This window comes from Equus asinus, chromosome 22 (genome assembly GCF_041296235.1).
Source record: "Equus asinus isolate D_3611 breed Donkey chromosome 22, EquAss-T2T_v2, whole genome shotgun sequence".
Classification (NCBI taxonomy): Eukaryota; Metazoa; Chordata; class Mammalia; order Perissodactyla; family Equidae; genus Equus; species Equus asinus.
The window spans coordinates 25,772,390-25,792,082 of NC_091811.1; the positions used below are offsets into that span (position 1 = coordinate 25,772,390).

At 41.4% G+C, this 19,693-nt stretch overlaps 1 protein-coding gene across 3 annotated transcripts in view; it reads right to left on the reverse strand.

The window, feature by feature from the left end:
• Positions 1–19,693, reverse strand: part of GRIN2B (glutamate ionotropic receptor NMDA type subunit 2B) — a 423,510-nt gene that overhangs the window by 353,285 nt on the left and 50,532 nt on the right. The gene's annotated exons all lie outside the window — the stretch shown is intronic.

A 19,693-nucleotide genomic window follows, 5' to 3' on the forward strand; every position in this document is an offset into this window, starting at 1 on the left:
AGGGACCTGAATTAGAAAATGTCAACCTTCTTTGTCAAAAGCTCTTTTTCTAAAGACAGGTTGATTGATTGTCAGAGATTATTAAGCTATAGAGAAGTACCACCTCCTATATTTTAAGAAACAATCTCCAATTAAGCCAACTAAAATATTTACCTAGGAAACCAAGAGCAGAAGCTGTTTGTATTATATTTCAGGAATGGGTTTTAATATGTTCAAAAGTTCAAACAATTGATATTTTTTAAGTAAAATTTAAACTTAGACAAACTGCTTCCAAACCTACTTATTCCTTCACTGACAAATCTAATAATGCTCCTGGGGCTCAGCTCTTATTATTATTAAATGCTTATTAAGTATGCCTGGTGTGCTGAATGCTGCAGATAATAGATGGATAAATGCATCGTGTGCCCTCCCTTGAAGAGCTTAGCGTCTTAGAAAACTGATAGGACACACAAATAAACACCCGCAAGTTTCTTCCAGAGAGTATTTACAAGAGTCAATACCATTATAATGCCTTGGTGTTAGGTTCAAGGATGAAAACTGAATTAAACTTGTTTGAAATGGGAAAAATATGTGGATGTAATTCTAGCAATATGCAGCCTTCTTTCCCGTCTCTGCCGTCCCAGAGCAGAAGCAGCGTCCTCCTGTCCAAAGCTAATCCCTTCTGCCAAGTCCTCCTCCCTCAGCCTCATCTGCCTGCCGCTGCTCTAGCTCAGACCTTCCTCTTTTCTGGCCAAGATCCCTGTGAAGGCCTCTATATGAGCTCTGCCACCAGGTCACACTGCTCTGAGCAATCCTCCTGCACACCATTTCCCAAGGAATTTTTTTTATAAAATGCAAATTTTACTGTCACTGCTCTGTGTAAAGGTTCTTCAGTGGGTTCCTGAAGCTCTCAGGATATAGTTCAAATGAATCCCTTAGCGTGACATAAAATGATCTTTGTGGTTTGCACGTTTCATAGATTTTCACTCTCTTCTCAAGGCATGACCCCTCAGGACCCCATCTATGCCAAACCTATTGCCCTTTACTTGGTTTCCCAAATGTGTTGTGCTTTCTCATATCTCCACGCCTTAACTCATGCTGCAGGGTGCCTAGGCCACCCTTCCCTTCTCTCCTTATCTAGTCAGTTCCAGCATCACCTTCTCTTAAAAGGCTTTCTGACCCTTCCTGCATTTCCTGGGCTTGCCCTCCTTCAGGCCACTTTCAGTTCTCAAATGAGACCCTATAGATATCTCTACTGTGACACTTGGTACTGTGTTGAGTCTTGTCTGTCCCCCCCAACTAGACCAGGAACTCCTCTAGAAAACAACAGTATCTCATTCCTTTTTATATCTCTAGCATTTAGCACAGAATTTATAAGAAAAAAATAAGAGATAATGAGGCTACAGCAAATAAAATGGTATTGTTGAATAAAGGAATGAACGAATGATAATATAGATGGTTCAGCCTCGAGGGGACCTTAGGAAAGGATGGGATTTAGCGCCTGGACACCAAGGCTTTGGTAGAAGTTGGAGGTGGGGAGTGAGGGAGGGGGAGAACCCCCAGAAGTGAGCTGCAAGGGAACTCCAGCCAGGAAAGCAAATAAGTCTCAGAAGTCTGCTCTGACCTCACAGCCTGGGACCCAGGAACCAACCCACAACCTCTCTACGTTTTGTGTCAATATTTATTATTCTTTACACAGTTCTTGGCTACCTGCTCACCTAAGGCAATAAATGAAACTCTGATCTTTCTGGAGAGTCCCTTGTCTTCCATAGCTTTGAGGGAGGATGATCTCTTCTCTCTCCCTTTGTCAGGACTCCTACTCTAGGCCTGAGGCTCCTTCTCCACCCCAGTCCTCACACAGGTACCCCCACAATGACTGATGGCAGCAAAGATTTCCTACAGGATGCTGGGGGTCAATCACTGTGGTCTCTCCTTGCAGGAGGGGGAGGAGCTGCAGACACATAGAGGAAGGTATTCAGGTACCTGTTCACTTAGGGCTCTCTCATTCTCCTCCTCTTCTGTTTTTTTCCATCTCCTCATGAAGAAAGCTTTTAGATGGAAAACGGCAGGCTTGACTGCCCATGCCGTCAGGACAGCGAAGCTCTGCCACACCGTGTGGGGCAAACAGACAGAAATGAAAACGGCACCTGACACACAGGGGCAGGGGGTGGGTGACTAAGGAGCAGGAATTAACCCAGTCCCACGTACCCCGCTGCCCACCTCTCCCTTTAGCGACTGCACCTTATGCTGTGGACAGCTCGGTAGTGCTTCCCACCCCAGGAAGCATGGGGTGGTCATTAAGATGGAGCTGATGCTGCAGCTCTTCCATCACAGGCTGACATTCACTCTGGGTGTAATTTAACAACTGTATGCAGTGAATAATAACCAACTGGGGTCTCTTGCCACTCACAGAGAAACAGGAGAAAGAGAAAAGCAAAAGAGAGAGGAGACAATCACAGGTTAAAGAGGAAGAAAGGAGTGAGAGGAGAACGTGAATTACTTTTCACATGTTTAGCATTTAAAGGAAATGATGTGTGAACAGTACTGTAAGGAATTAATACTACTACTGAAGCTACATACTTAATATGACCTGCAGAAAACTGCCTTGAGCTTTCAGAGAGCACAGCAGGTCTGAGAGAGAAACAGGTTCACCTGAGCCTCCTGCTCAGAGCTCTGTACTTGGTGGGCACAGGATGAGGATGCAGCCAAATTAAGGTGGCCTGGATCTGTCTGAATTTGAAGTGCCCTCAACAAGAGTCAAGGTGACTGCAGGGCAGAAAGAGCATGGCCTTAGGATTTGGGGCTGCTGAGTTCCAACTACTTTTTTCTATATGGGGATTGGCCTCCAAGAGTCAGTCCCCTCATCTGTAAAATGGGGCTGAATATAATATCCTTCATAGATTTCTTTGAGAGGACTTAATGCATGTGCATTTTATAAAGTTCAATGTCTCAGCTTTAGGTGCCTCCCAACATGAGGAGGCAAGAGGCAGAAGAGTAGGAGGAGTCAGGATGCGCACAACAAATTGTTGGGGTCCGTCCTCCTGGCGTCTGCTTAGAGGAGGAAGTAGGCAGGCTCCTGGTCCTGCCAGCTAGAATTGAAGCCCTCTGGCTCAGTGGGTTTGATACTATCTCACCTTACTCAATCTTCCTGTCAGAAAGAAGAGACTGAGCCCTGCAAACAAGCCCTGCACCTGCCACCTGCACCAAGAGGAACAGTGGCAGTGGGTAGCAAAGAGCCATAAAAGGATACAGATAGTCAGAGTCCATGTGGCCTGGGTGAAGGATCCCATCATGTCTTTAATTATATCAGAGCCATGTTTACATTTCCTCTTCTTTTCTAACAAAAGTCTCATTAAAGCACCAGAAGAAGTCAGCATTAAAACATGGTTTTAAAGTCTAGAATCTTCTATCCAACACATCTGATGCCCTTCCTATATCAACCCTACACCACACACAACCCAAGACACACATGGAACAGCTGAAGTGAAATGGATGATGAAGACAGTTTTTATACTCTGACTCATACAAGAGAGCCTCCAGAAACTTCTAAGCAGTGTCCCTTTTGAGAACCACTTATCCTGAGAAGGGGTTGAAACTGTAGGACTAGAGGCAGGGAAAGGTTTATAAGGGGAACTGGTCCACTGGTGCTGCTACTTACTGTCTGAGGCACTGGGTGAGTCATTTCATCCCTTTAGGACTCTGCTTCAACATATGAAAAATGAATGCTTGCAAATTCTCTGTTAGTCTGCAGTATGCTACCTGCAGGTGAGCTCTGGCTGGGCCTCACAGAGGCGCTGCTGTTGCTGTTTAATGTGAATCTGAAACATTAGACTGGGCATACACTCCAGCTCTCCACTCTTCCCTGCTGCATGACATTCAGGGACTTCAAGCATGTACATCACCCGCCTTGCCCCAAGGCCATCTGAGACAGCCACAATGAAGAGAATTGGTCCTGAAGATGCCACTTCCTCACTGTGTGATCTTGGAAAATTTACTTTCTCTCTCCAAACCTTAGTTTCTTCATCTATAAAATAACGGTAGTAACAGTATCTCCCTCAGGGTAGTTATGGGGATTAAATGAACTAACTTATACAAAGGCTTAGAACAGTATCTGGCACACTGAAAGGTACCTACTACATAATTATCATTATTATTATTATATTTTCATCTTTGAGTCTAGATTCAACAAATCCTCATTCCAGTCATTAAGCTTCCCATGGGAGAAGACTCCACCTCAGCATGAGCCCTTGACAACAGACCCTGAGCAGGTGGTTGAGTCATAATAGGCTCTGAGGGACTAGTGGATGGAGCAACCTGGTCGATTTCTTCAAATTAATATCTCCCTCTTTTAACTATTAGTTCTTTGCCCACCTGCTCCCTATTCCCTCTCCCCACCCCTAATGCCAGAAAATCACTGAACTTAAGAGTTAGAAACACCAGGTTCCAACTCAAGCCCTGCCACTCACTGTGTGGCCTTATACATGTTACTTAATGTCTCTCAGCCTGTTTTCTCATCTGTAAAAAGCGGGTAATCTTAAAGGTGGAAGTAAGGTAACAGGTGAAAGCCACTACCATAGGTCCTGGCATGCATTAGTCACAAAATAACTTAGATTTCAATTTGAGTCTAAACCACTCCATTTCTTCCCTCTCCACTAGCCATGTTTCACACCTGCTGGTTGTATCGCAGGGCATCACCCAACCCCTGGCCACAGGCAAACCAACACTGTTCACTGACCTCCCTCTCTATTTTAAGCTGCGCCTCCCAGGACTGCTCCTGGCCATTCCAGAGAAGTCAGGCATCTTGCAGAAGGTTACATCCAGACTTCCAGGTCCTTGGAGCAGCACTGCCCAGTAGGACTTTCTGCACTGACGGTAGTTAATATCTGCAGCGCCCAACAGGGCAGCACACGTGGCCCCTGAGCACCTGAAATGCAGCTCAGCAACTGAGAAATTGAATCTGTATTGCATTTAGTTTTAATTAATTTAAATGTAAATAGCCATGTATGACCAGTAGCTACTGTACCAGACAGCACAGCCTTAGAGCCACCTCCACTTATTGCCAAAGTGCCAACTTCAGCTACTCTTCCAAGCAAGACTTCTGAACCTTCCAACTACCTGGCAGGCATCTCTCTTTGAGCTTTGCTACCTCCATCAAGGCTGACTTGGTGGAGCAGGAAAATGAGGTCACTCGAAGGTTGTTTCCAATGCCCCTTCAATCACCAGGCAACTAGAAGCCTTGTTTTTAAAATGCAGGTAAAAATCAACATTTTCTCTGGTTCACTGTATTTGGGGGAATGTTTGTAAATGGCAATTATCCTTTTAACAGTCCCTGAGGGTTTCCCCTCAGTGGGATTACTCTGAAGGGTCATAGGGTATCTCACCAAAGGGCAGAGCTTTCAGGCCAGGAACTAAAGGCCTGTGCATTAACTGAAAATGAGGGGCAAAATGCCGGGGACCTTTTGAAAATGAGAACCCTGGCATTTCAATTCCACTCAGTCAAATTTCGACAAGAATTACCTTACTTCACAGTATTTCTTACATTCATCTTGGCAAGATCAGATTCCAAGAAGCAATAAAGAATATTAAGTTAGCTTTTATTTTAAGTCAGAAAGTTTGTTAGGTTTGAAATCATACACAAATTATCATCTTTGCCAAACTGAGATTGGCCCTAAGGGATGGAGAGAAAGAAGACTCATCCTCTTGTTTGGAATTTGTGAGCTTTGCATGTATTAATGACCTTCATTCCAGGGTGTTAAACGTCTTTGTGGATTCTTCTCAGCCACTTGCCCTAGACAAAAACAAAACTAAACTAAAAAACCCTAACCCAAGGAAGAGACCGTTGAGGACAGAAGGGAAAGCCTATCTGCTTATTTGATAAATATCAAGTCTTTACTACATGCCAGGATGGCACAGATGACATTGGGGCTCCAAGCTCCGTTAGAGACAAATCTGTAAACAAGTAAGTACCACATACGAGGTACCTGATCCACACAAGCCAGTCTGGAAACACACAGAATGGAGTAGCACATGCCACAGGGAAAGTCAAGGAAGGCTTTACCAAAAGGTAGCCTTTGAACTGGGACTTGAAGAATGGATAGAAATATGCCAGGCAAGGATGGGAAAGGGGGACTCATGTTTCAGGAAAAGGACATGGGAAGAGAGCAAAAGCACCAAGGGTGAAATGAACCTTCTACACTTAGGACAAGCCTGAAAACTGGCCCTGTTTTCATTTCAGAGCCTCTCAGTCTTCCCAGTCTTTCCTGGCCGGTGGGCCCTCTTGCAAATTCATGAGGCCAGCCCTAGAACATCTTGTTCCTCTGGGTCACACCTCATTATGAGAAGGCTCCAAATTGGGTCCCCACCAAATCCCATGGTCCTACTAATCAAGGCTGCTCCTGCTTTCATACAAAGGCCCGGCAACACACCATGTGAACAGTGTTTGCTGTTTGGGGGAAGAACCCTACACCGCTGCTGCAGGTAGCCAGCTGCCTAGGATGATGATCTAGAGATTTGAGAGGTAGCTGGCGACAGTTAAGGTGGGCCGGCTGTGTTGGGAAGTGGTGCAGTACTTTAAAAGGAGAAGAAACGCTAAATGACAGTTAATTTAATGAGAGGAATGTCAGGAGGCTAAAAGCTGCTGTAAAGTGCAGTACAATAGAGTCATGCAGAAGAAGAGAGGGGAGACGGCAGTGACCAAGGTAAATGCAGGCTAGCTGGAAATTCTTCTGGCATGCCATTAGATTCTTAAAATTGGTCTCTATACTTCAGAGACCAAGTTTTAAGAAGGTACATTTATCCCAAAGTGCAGAAAGAAGCTAGAATATTCACAGAAAACTATATAATATTACAGATAAATATATATTCAAAACTTGCCTGTAATTGTTGGATGAAAAACATTTGTTCCATTATGTGAGAATATCTCATTTTAAGTGATACTTTCAGAATATACAAAAATGCTTCTTGCTGCTTTCTTCTTATTCTGTATGCTAGAAAAATATCAGATATTTTTGTAGGGTTTTTTTGTATCCTCTTATAAATTAGGTCACCTCACCAGGCTTTTTGAACATGCTGGGTGGATTTTCTCAAATAAAGACATCACAGTGGTCAGCTGGCAATATCACTGATGGAATTCAGGTCCCCAGAAACTGGAACCAAGTAGGGCGGCACTGTGAAAAAAGCATCGGACTTGCCATCAGACATCTATCAGCTTTTGATATCAGGTCCACTCTTTCTCCTTGTGTGCATTTTAAAAGACAAGTCTCTCAACTCCTCTGGACCTCAATTTTCTGATCTGTAAAAGGGGAATAGGAATACCTTATGGGATTGTTAGGAAGATTAAATACAATGATATGCGTGAAAGCAAATGAAAAATAGTAGTCAATAAATCTGAGTTCAGCTGAATCCAATAAACACCATGCATCTATCCATTAGTAGGAGTTTGACAGTCTGAAATATGGACATGTTCAGTAAAATGTCTACATAGTTATTAGAAATCCTGGTTTCTGATCTCTCACCTAATTATCAGTCACAGACAGCACTAACCAACCCCAGTTCTCATTTCACATTCTGCAATAAGATGTTCATTAAGGGAAAAGAAAATGTATTAAAGGAATGGTTATTTGCTCCCTCCCCTAAAAGCCTATGGATAATTGATTGATAGACTACCCATTTTGAAGTTGGGGTCTCCTTTTTTACACAGTATTTGCAGTTACAAAATGAATGACTTTCTCAAAATAAAGCTCAAAAAAGATTTCACAGTCCCTCCCTCCTGTGATCTCTTCTTGGAACAATTAGCTCGAAAGTCAGCTTTCTTTCTCCAAGATCTTTCTCAATCTTTCCACCCACTCAAAACTATTGGTATTCCAACTAACTTACTTTTATTTATTTCACTTATTTAATACCTCGCTTGTTCTCAAAAGGAATAAAGACTTCTAACTCCAGCTAATGAGAGAGATTCACCTGCTTCGAAATCTCCATTCTGGGGAATTCCCACAATGTGCCTGAGCTCCTTTTCCGCCACATGCAGAACCCAAAAGCCCTTCATTTACCTGCCTGATTTCAGTATATTAACACTCATATAACCAAGCCTTCCCATAAACAGGCACATAGACCTGGCCATCCTTATCTTCAGTCTTCTGAGTCAGGGTGTCTAAGTTTGGTACTTGGTGACCTTCTGAATGCAGTGTAGAATTTATAGATCTAGGAGTCCCAATATATAATCCATATACAAAGCAAACAAAACCAAGTGTAGGATTATCAACTCTATTCTTCATTGATTCTATTTCAACTATCCCAGTGAAACACTCACCCACATAAATTAAATCATTTGTTTCCCTCACTTTTCTTAAATTCAAATTCTTTTCTAAACTAATATTCCCTAATAGACACTTTTGGAATGGTGTCAACATTTTGGAAATAATGGCCCTGTCTGACATGAAAGATGCCAGGAAGAGGCCATATGGCTTTTTTTTTTTTTGCTTACAGGTGTAATGACAACTCTAAAAATACCAAAAAAACATGTGATGCAGTCTTTTAAGATGGCCCTTAACTTAAACTAATCCATTTGAGTAAAAAGCGGTGGCGTCCATATACAAAAAGGTAAGGAAGCATCAAAATGAACCAAAGAAAGCTTTTGACTAAGATCTTGCTTTAAAATTGGGAGCTAAAGAAGAAAAGGTCTTCTTGGAAAGTAATGGAAAGGCTCCCCATTCTGAGGGCTGATGGGACCTCAGGGACTGAAAGAAAACAGACCATATTCTTTGAATTCATATCAGAAGCATCTTGAAAATGAGATCAGTGATGTTGCAGATGAACTGGCTGGAGCATTTAACTCCATTTACCAGAGGAGGAAGGTCACATTGCCACAGAGGAATACACTACACATCCTTTCAGTCAACTCAGCTTTTCACCCTGTGTCTCCCCTAAAGAGCTTATCTCTCAAAAGCCCTAGAATGATAAAAAGCCCCCAGAGGAATTCAAACACAATCCTGAGACTAACAGCCCTTCTCTTTCCTAAAAAAAAGGGGGAATGGGAGAACCAAGAAGGTGGAGCGTAGGAAGGTGAAATAAAAAAGGAGAAGGAGCATCACTGGAACTAAATTTCCCCAACTCTGTTATGTTTCTCACTAGACATCATTCCTTTGCAATTTAGCTTCTCAAGGAGGAGGTTTAAAGGATAGGACTGAGGTAGGGGGGAAAAAAAGGAATGGGATGATCTTGCCTTATCCTAGGCCAAGACATCATATTTTAATTATACAGGATGTTGTTTGTTGATCCTCAGCACCATTCTCACCTCTCTGAGCTGACCCTTGCATGCTAGGTCACTAAAGCCTAGAAACTACCTTTTCCAGATGCCCTTGCTAGCAAGTTTCTGATTAGATTCCACCAGCATGCACCCAGAGGCAAGTTCCTGGGCGTTGACACATAACAAAGGTGGGGTTTTACCTGTGACCTCAGCATCTCCGGAGAATCACCCGCTTGCTTCAGTGCAGTCCCTGCACTTAGATTTTTCGTGACCAGGGCTTTCCGGGTCTTCACTCCCCCAGCCTTCCAAAGGTTTTGTAAACCTCGAATTCCCTGTATTAGACTACTTCCTATTCAAAATATCTATGGTGCCTTCTGTGAATCCTGACTGATATGTTAGTCTATTCCACGTTTCTCAAATCGGAGTATACATACCAACCCTGTGGGCGCCAGGGTATATAAAAGCACAGAGAAACATGGTACATATCCTTGAGCCATACTTTATAATATTTACTTTAAGGAATTTATTTTTATATTAAAATAATCATTGAAATATTACAGAGGAAAGGATATTTTAAAATAAAATTTTAGGATAAAATACAAAACAAAAGCAAAGAACTCTTGCAGAAGGCCACTTTACATGGCACTATCAGAACCTGAAGGACATGTTTCTACCCTCTGCTATTATGAGTTTCTTGGTGGAAGAGTTAGAGACACAGTGCACATCTGTCTGTCTACCTCCCTCCCTCCCTCCCTCCCTAAGCTTCTCCTGTGTTCCTGTTCCAGAAGGGATTCTAGATGGAGCAGCAGCATTGGGCAGGTTGAAAGTCTATGTACTCTCCGTGAAGAGCAGAGTCAGGACTTGCAGTGTTCCATTGAGTTTCCGTATACATCTTCTCTTACCAACTAGAATGTAAGATCTCTCATGCGATCATGTCTAATCAACTGTGTGTTCTGTGCTGTGTGCCTCCAACAGTGCCTGACCCATAGTAAGCACTCAATATATATCTTATTCACTGACTTGAGGAATCAGTGAATCAATGGATAGGTGGATAAATATTTGCCTAACACAAGTGGCAACACGGAATGGAGGTTAAAGTTTATATACAAATGTATATTATTAAATATGTAACCTTCGACAAGTTATTTTGTCTCTAAGCCTTAGTTTCTGCATCAGGAATATCAGGATAATAATTGAACCTTTTTCACAGAGTTGTTAGGGTTGGGATGAAGGTTTGAGAAAGGTGATCCAGGCAAAGTGCAAAGTGTCTGGCACATAGTAAGCTCCCCCATAAATATTAGCTATTATCATTACCAATTTTCCCTGGATTTGAATAGCCTAAAATATGCTTAGATTATACAACTCTATTGAGTCTAATTCAATCTTTCCTCAATGGTTCAGAGAGCACTGAAGTGCTTCAGCAGGTCATTTGAAATAGGAATTGTGTCTCCAGTTCATTAGCCAGAATGGCAGGTGACAGGGTGCCCTGGTTGTCCTAGCTCAGGCCCTTGCTCACACGATGGAAGCTGGCTAGGGAAAGCTGATGTTTTGGCCATGTGGCAGTCTTCCAAATTAAATTGTTATTTGGGGTAGGATTACAAGATTAGTAGAGAGGAGCACACAGTCAATGAAATAATATATTTTGACTGTAAAAAAGAAACTGATAACAGCAGCTCATGAAAGTTTACTCCTTACATGAAATTCAAACTGGCAGGAGTGAGAATCTCATCACAGAGGCTAAAACCTGACTAAAGGCAAATGAACAATTATCAAGGATAATGTACATAGTCAGAGGAATGCCTCGTGGGGAGCCTGTGGCACCCGTGCTAAGTCCAGTTTTATTTAACATCTTAGTTAATGATCTGGAAGAACGATAAACAGAAGACTAAAGAGAGATGCTGAAGTGGACATCTGTTGGCTTTGCCTGCCAGGCACCCGTTCTTCTCTCAGTGGTAACAACACCCAAGTTGTGCTTTGAGAAACCACTCCTCCCCCAGTGGATAAAATCTCCATGGGATTGTCAAACAAGGTGGCCCACACAGGGCCAGAATGATGCCCTCTCCTTGGAATTTGAATCTTAAGCAGAGTATCACAAAGATTTTAGAAACCATAGAACCATTAAGCATCATTTGTTCTAGTAGTGTGTATCTCTGGGAGAAAAAACTATTAATTCCTGCTACCCAGATCCTTGGAAACACTGTGGCTTTTTTCCCTTTCCTTTCCCTTCAAATCTAATATACTTCTCTTTTTTCCCCCACTTAAATTAGTCAATATCATTTTCTGTGGACTGCAACCAAAAGGCCCGACTAACAGAGATGCAGCTTCTACTAAATCTGGAGAATGCCTTCTGTTTATCTGACCCTTCAGCAATTCTCAGAATACTTTTCAGACCTAAGTGTAAGATATACCATTATATATAAAGCAAGTGATTTAAAAGATCACAGTGTTTTGATTCAACTTGAAAAAAATTCACATTGACATTTTTCTGGGAAAAAGAAATGATTCTCATATTCACACAACAGAACAAATCACCTAACCTTAGAACTAAGGTGAAAGCAAAGAATCAGACATGAGATTGCAATATGAAGAGGCACTTTTAAATGCCATTAAAGTTCTGTGTTGCGTAAAGTACAACACATCAGACATTAGCAAAGTGCAACCACAGTAAGTGACCTCTATGGTACATTGTCTGAATTATTAGGTGCATACTTTCTTTAAAGAAGGAGAGTGAGGAGAGGATAAACCCAGTGGAGTCTGGAGAAGTGTACTAAAAATGAATCAGGCTATCCAGGGTAAAGGGATGAATGCTAAAGATACACTAACTTTGTTTTCCAACAGCCCTGCTCTCCTGAGCGGAGAGCATATAAGGATGCCACCATCTTTGCTTGAGGCTAAGAGCCACTGCAGACTTTAAGTGCCAGACTTGCTGATTACAAAAATCTCAGTTATCCAGGCTCAAAAGAGTATGTGAAGAATAAGGATGAGGCCAGCCTAATCTCAGCCCGACTGGGTGTTGTCTGTCACCCAGCAAACCCTACTCTGCCTCCATGAACTCGCCTACATTGCTTTGGGGCCAGAAGAAGAAGCTGTCCTGTTAACTAAAAATGCCACTCTCTTGCAGGGAGAATTTGGTAGGGAAGAAGGTATTTTCTTCTCAGTGTTGGAGAGAATCAGGATCCATTTCCTAGCCTACAAAGAACCAGAAATCCTACCCCTATTGTTCTTTCCTCCCAGAATCTCTGAGCAGTGCCTCTGGGGGAACTCACCAGTGCCACATGCTGGTTGGTGCTTTAGAAAGACCTGAGGTATACACCATATTCTGCATAATAAAATGGGTACATGACAGTAGGTATATTATATATAGGTATAAGATATCTAGAATTGTATCTGTCAGGGTCCCAATGGAAAACAGATGGCAATCCCAAATGGGGAGATTGAGGAGAGTTTAACACAGGCTATTTATAAAGGTGTGGGCAGAGTCCAGGGAAACCAACAAGGGGTGATGCAACACCCTGGGTCTGGCAATGGTGGGAACTGTTCCCAGCCCTGGATCCCTGAAGAGGCGAGGTAAGGAGGCTGATAAAGCAACCCAGCAGGAGCTGGACCTGTGAGAGGGGTCACCCTAAGGGAGCTGCAGTCTTTGAGAGAAGAACGCAGGCATTCTAAACCCACAGCATAGGAGGGACAAAGGAAACTGGAGAATGGTCATTCAGCCTCACCTTCCTGATGTTCTCTCTTGCCATGCATCCCACCTGCCAATCCTAACCAGATCAGTAGGGGGCCCACAGATCTGGTAAACCAGGTTTCAGCCTCATAGTGGTCAAAGCAGAATGCAAGGATGGGCAGTGGATCTTGAGGGGCAGACAGAGAAATATCCATTTCTGTATCTATATTGATATCTCTAATCTCTCCCATCATGACAGCTCTTCACATATTCCTCCAAAGTACATGATGTTCATTTTAACCCTTCTATTTCTGGGTAAGATCTTCTTCCCCTCTCTAAATGCTAATCTACATTTTCCTTAATTGTCTCAGTTATAAAATTAGGGGTAAGGGTGCAGAAGTGGTATTTTCTCATTTTCCACCATCCATACCCAGGCATAGACATGGACAAAACTTTCCTTAAGACTCTAACCATAAAGGGAAAATGAAGATGATGATAGAAATGCTAACTCCCCCCCCCCCCCGAATACCTCAAAGGAAAATGGAAATCTTTGCTTTAACAACATAAGAAGGGCAGAATCCAGGTATCTTCTAATGTACCCCTGAAGCAAAAACTACCCCTACACTAGGAGGACCTTTTTTAAAAAATGGCTGAAACAGCAGCATCGCCTTCAGCAGCAATTGTCTGCCTGGCTCCACCTTAGGAACAGCTCTCAGCACCTCCCAGTCTCTGACTGGAGACTAAGTTCAAGGCCTCCTGTGTGACTTAACCCATCCAGGACTCCGGTTTCTGCAAAATTCTCTTACACAGCACGTCACAGAGCAGGAATAACAGGAAGAAATTAAGGGGTAATTTAGAAGTACGGTGTTAGAAAAAGCTCTTAACAAAATGAGAGCTGTTACGTCACGAAAGGATTGCAAAAGAAAGTAGGACAGCTGTCATTTTTGAGATATTTGCTGACAGAATCTTCAAAGCCCCGCTTTCTTTTCTGATTTCCACCTCTTTGGAAAGGAACATGTGGTTGGCTCAGCAGGTCAGACCAGTATGTCAACCACTTTATTTCTGCCCTGACAGTGGCACCAGGAAGTGTTTTATGAGCAAACTCAATTCCCCGCCCTCCATGACAACCTCACACTTTTGGAAAGGACCTCACATACCTGGAACTTCTCTTGGGACCTTAAAACCAAGGGAGCCCAGTAGTCATCTCGCTCCATCTTTAATTCCTGACTGTTAAAATTCAAGCATTCTGGAACAGTTTTCAAAGCTATTAAGCTATTAATAGTGAGATTTTGATGAGCTAGTTCAAAGTCAGCACTAATGACCTGTTGATGATTTTAATGGTTCTTGCAGTAAGTACTGTGAATGACCTATTGTTAAAATACAGAATGATTGGCTTTTACATTAATCCATTAGCTCTTTTCTCATAATTCTTTCCCTACTAAAATATTTTCTTCCTTTCAGTTTGAAGGGTTCATGGAAAAAGAAAACTGAGATACACAAAAAAAATAAATTTTAGTGACTCAGAATCAGAGGCAGCAATGAAAAAGAGGCAAGAATAAGCAAGATTCTGAGTTCCTGTTTGTATGAAGCTGTGGTTTAGAGAAGAAATAAATCCAGCAGGGGCACAATCAGACCAGGGAGAGGGAAGGGAAGGAGTACAAATTCAGAAGGCAGAAAATGGGAAGATAATGGAGGTGGGAAAGCTGGCTTAGGGAACAGCTAGCGTTCATCTTTTTTTATATATTGCGTAAGTTTCAGAAGTTCAGCTTTCTAATTCGACATCTGCATACACTACAAAGTGATCACCACCACAAATCTAGTTACCATCCATCACCTTCCAGCTGACCCCCTTCACTCATTTTGCCCACCCCCTACCCTCCTTCCCCTCTAGAACCACTAATCTGTTCTCTGTATCTATAAGTTTGTTTTTGTTTTATTTTGTTTGTTCGTTTGTTTTGTTCTTCTTTAATTCCACATACAGGTGAAATCATATGGTATTTGCCTTTTTCTGATTTATGTCACTTAGTTTAATGCCTAGGGTCCAGGATTTTCATAATACTTAGGGTTCAGCGTTTTTAAGGAGCTGCAACTGCAAAAAGCAACGTCCAGCCTGGTTTGTACGTGTCCAGGTTCATCTCTCTTGTTCTGGACCTTGCTTAATGCCGGGGCTACTGACCCTTCCTGTTGATGTACTCAAGTCACCATCTACACCTACACAGTGTACCCAATCCTTTCTTCCCAGGCAGCAGAAGCAGCTGCTCTCCTGGCTAGTTTTTTCCTTCTCCAGTTGATACATAGACTCAGAGATCACTTTGTACAGTGACCCTCTTGCTCCAGCTCCTCCCCAGTACCATCCTGGGTGGAAGCTAGATAAGAGCAGGGAAGGATGTCCAACAATTGAAGCAAAAGGAGCAGAGCATATCTGCGGCAAATGAACAAAGTCAAGGACTTTATCTCCTAACTGCCTCTGCCTACATTTTTAAAAAGACAGACTTGTATAGAAGGCATTTAAGGAGGTGTTGACTTGTATGGAAATTCACGAACCAGGATACATGGCTGAGAGCATTTGGATGAAAGATAAAACAAGACAGAAAATAATATCACAGTAAGAGTAGACCACCAAGCATCTTAGGCTGACAGAGGATATTGAAAATATTTCCTGAAAAAGATCACAAAACTGGCAGAAAGGCAAGATATGTTAGCGATATGAGATTTCAATTATTTAGACATGGTAGAAGTTCAATTCTGATTTTCCCTTCTGACAGCAGTGTTTTCCAGAAGGTTAAGAAATCGTTGAGGAGAGCTGCTACAGGGGGTGTAACAGTCCTTCTCAAGGAAGCCCTAGTAATGGGCCAGCCAATTGTTTTCTATATGGTGACACATAGCAAACATTTTATACTTCTGGGCCACAAGGCTTCTGTCTCTGTCACAGCCATTCAACTTTGCCCTTGTAGTAGAAAAACAGCCACAGACAATATGTAAACAAATGGATATGACTCTATTCCAATAAAACTTTATTTACAAAAACAAATAGCAGACCAGATTTGGTCTGTCGATCCTTGTCCTGGATGGCTATGTAGAAGTAATGATATTCCTTTGAGAAAATGATCACATCCTACTGGAATTTAGACTAGCTAAGTAAGAGGATGCTGTGGAGAGTGAGATGTGTAATTTAGTAAGATGGTTTCTGAAGAAAAATTAAAAGTTGGAAATAATGAATTTGAGCCTGTGGACATTTCTAAAAAGGCAGTGTGATTCAGAAGAGATGCACTGCTTCAAATGACTTGATTCCAGCTATATAATAGCTAAGAATCCCAATGCAGAAGATATTTAAGAGACAATACAGATACCCAGAAAGTTCTCTGATTATGTCAGATTATATAACAAAATGTATAAAAGCTAAGGATGTACTCATAATATATAAAAGGAGGATAGTTATAAAAACATAAGGATGAAGTTGTAAGAAAAGTCACTAAAGCTTAGGAAAAAATGGTAAAAGACTTGTTAAAGCTGTGTTCAAAAGAAAATGATCCAGGAAGTGATAGAAACAGCTTTATATGATGACAGAAAGTTAGAAGATGACAGAGAGATGGCAGAGATACTCAACTTTTATCTTGCTTTTTATCTCTTCCACCAAGGAGAATGATATTCAAACTGAAAAGGGTAAGGCAAATATGGCTAAGATGAAACCGAAACCTTACATAGGAAAAGAAACAGTAAAAAAGCAATCAATCAGTTAAACAAATACATCAGGTGCTGACCCAGAACAATGGCAACTCAACAACAAAGCTAGCGTTTACTGACTTCTTAGGATGTATCAGGCATTGTGCTAAATACTTGATATGCATTAACTAATTTAGTCCCCATGACAATGCTGTTTATACTATGTATTAGCATTTTTTCCCATTTTATGGATGAATAAATAAAAGGTCAAAAACTTATCCAAGCTCCCAGTTAATAAGTATAGAGCTAGGTCTTAAACTCAAGTCTGACTAATACCAAAGTCTTGCATTTAAGGACATTTAAATAACTCGAAGATTTGTTCAAGAATCACTATTACTAATCCTTTAGAGGACTGGGTCTCTAAATTGGAGACTGGCATATGTTCCTCTTTTTAAAACAAACAAAAAATAGTGAAGTCTAGAAAATCTGATCAGCTCTAACTTGCACAGATTCATAGAAAAGCTCTAAAACAGACTTAAACAATGATGTGGTTGCTTTAAAAAAAAGAAAGATGTGACCACCAGGAATCAGCATAGGTTCTCCCTTGGTCCATTTGTACCCTAGCCTCACTCATCTGCCAGTAATAATAGCAGCATAACAACTTAGTTTCTGTCCAGATCCAACCCCGAACTGGGAAAGCCAGGCCCCAGGATGTGCTAAAGAAGATATTCTTCCCCCTTAGTGATGGATATCTGAAAACAGTCTTCTGCCACATACCTGGTGTTACTATGCTAGGCCTCAACAAAGCTTTGAGTGTCCACAGGAGCATCAAGCTTCAGCTTTCCTCTATCTCCTATCACCTGTGAACAATAGACTGCCTCAGTGACCTTCCCAGGTCCCCATTTCCAGTCTCCCATGTCAGTGGTTTGAATCCTAGTTTTGCTATTTATAAGCAATCGGGTAAGCTACTTAACTTCTTTGATGATCAATTTCTTCATCTGCAAAATGAAGCATCCTAGGTAACACTAGGTTATTGTGATGGATTAGTGTGATGGTTAAGTGAGGAAACAGAAAACATATATTAAAACACTCTGAATACCACAATATGATAAACAAATATTAATTATTACAAGTTATTATTAACCTTAGATTTTAAATAGAACCTTATTGTAACCTGTGTTGATAAGATTGCTAGACTGGTGACTCAGAGAAATGTAAATATAAGGAATCTTGATTTCAATGAGGGACTTGACCACGTTTCCCATGAGATCTTTGAGAAAATGACAGAGAATGGTGGGCAGAATAACGGCGCAGTCAGGAAGATTCACAACTGGATTAGAGGAAAGGACTAAAGCAGCTGGGAAAGAGCTTTGGAGAACAGACTAGACACAGCTAGGTGACAGCAGCATCTGCCTGGCTCTGAGCTTGAGCAAGTAAGAACCAGACCCTCTAACTTTGTGGGCCTTCATCATTACTGAATTGTGTTTAAGAACAGCCTCTGGCCTGTCCACATTTATATTTATGCGTTAGTGGTTTATAATTATACCTACCCTCTTCCACAAAATATATAAAGCAACTAACATGTTTATTAATGACTAGAATGAAGGCATAGGAACCTGCCTATAAAAGGATTACATCAATCACTGAATGGCAGAATTTAGACCCAAAATAGACCATAGCAAGCCAAATCAAACAAGATGAAGTACAACGGTGACAACCATCAGGTCTAGCACTTGGCTAAAACAAAACAAAACAAAACAAACAAACAAAAAACCCACTCATCTGTATAATAACAGGATGGAGAAGTAGCTTTGAAATAGTATGTATGTCTAAGATTTAGAGCTCTTAGATGATAACTTAATATCAATCAAACGTTCAGTCTCGTCAAAAAAAGAAATGCTATGTATCTTAGGCTGCAATAATAGATGTAGAATACTTAGGATGAAGGAAATCATTTTCCTGATATATCCTACATGGGATAGATCACATGTGGAGTACTATATTCAGTTCTGAACATTATCTAGAAACACTTGAGCTCGTTTGTACATGGTTTGACTAGGAAGAAACTGAGAAAAATCTAAAAATTATATACATTAGGAACAGTTGAAAGAACCAGTATATATAGTGTGTAGAGAAGAAGACATGGACTGTGGCACTCACCTAATACTTGCAGAACACTATTTACTCACATTCCATTCTCCCTTTAGCCCTCTACTGAAACTGCTTGTATAAAGGTCATCAATGATCCCCATATCACCAAATCCAATGGTCAATTTACCATCTCATCTCTTGTCTGCATTTAACAGTGTTGACTATCCCCTTATTTGTGAAACACTTGCGTTTCTCGCTTCAATAATACTGCAGTATCCTGGTTTCCTTCTGCTTCGGTAGTCAGTCTTGGCTGTCTTCTTTCTGCCTCTCCTCCTTTTCATAACTTCTAAAAATGGAATGCTTCAAGGCTAACTACCTGACTTTATTTTTCCAGCTACCTAGGCTCACTCCCTAAGTGATCACATGTGAATTCATAGCTTTAAATTCTATCTCTATGCTGATGGCTCCCAAATTTATATCTCCAGTCCTGACCTCTTCCAACCTTAAGGCTTCAATGGATTTCTAAATCAGAAATACCTCCAACTATTTCAGACAAAAAATACTGCGCCTTTTTCTGCACCAATTTTACCCCTCTCCAAGTCTTTCCTATCTCATTTACTAGCACCACCATTTACCCGACTCCATCGTCATCCATAATTCCTCTCTTTCCTTCACCTCCTCCATATGCAATCCATCTGCAAAGTAAGTCAGCTCTACAATGACTATTTACCTAGAATCCAACACTGCCCACCACCTCCACAGCTGCTACTTCAGTCCTCATCATTTCTCACCTGGACTATGAAACTCTGTAGCTGGATTAAAATATAAATCAGAACATGTCCTCCAATGACTTTCCATTACAAAGAATAAAAACCCAGGCCTCTCACTATTACCTACAAGGCTTCACATGATTTGGTCCCTATCTAGCTCTCCAATCTCATCTTTTCTCTTTATTTATTTATTTTTGTGTGTGAGAAAGATTTGCCCTGAGCTAACATCTCTTGCCAATCTTCCTCTTTTTTGCATGATGAGGATTAGCCCTGAGCTAACAT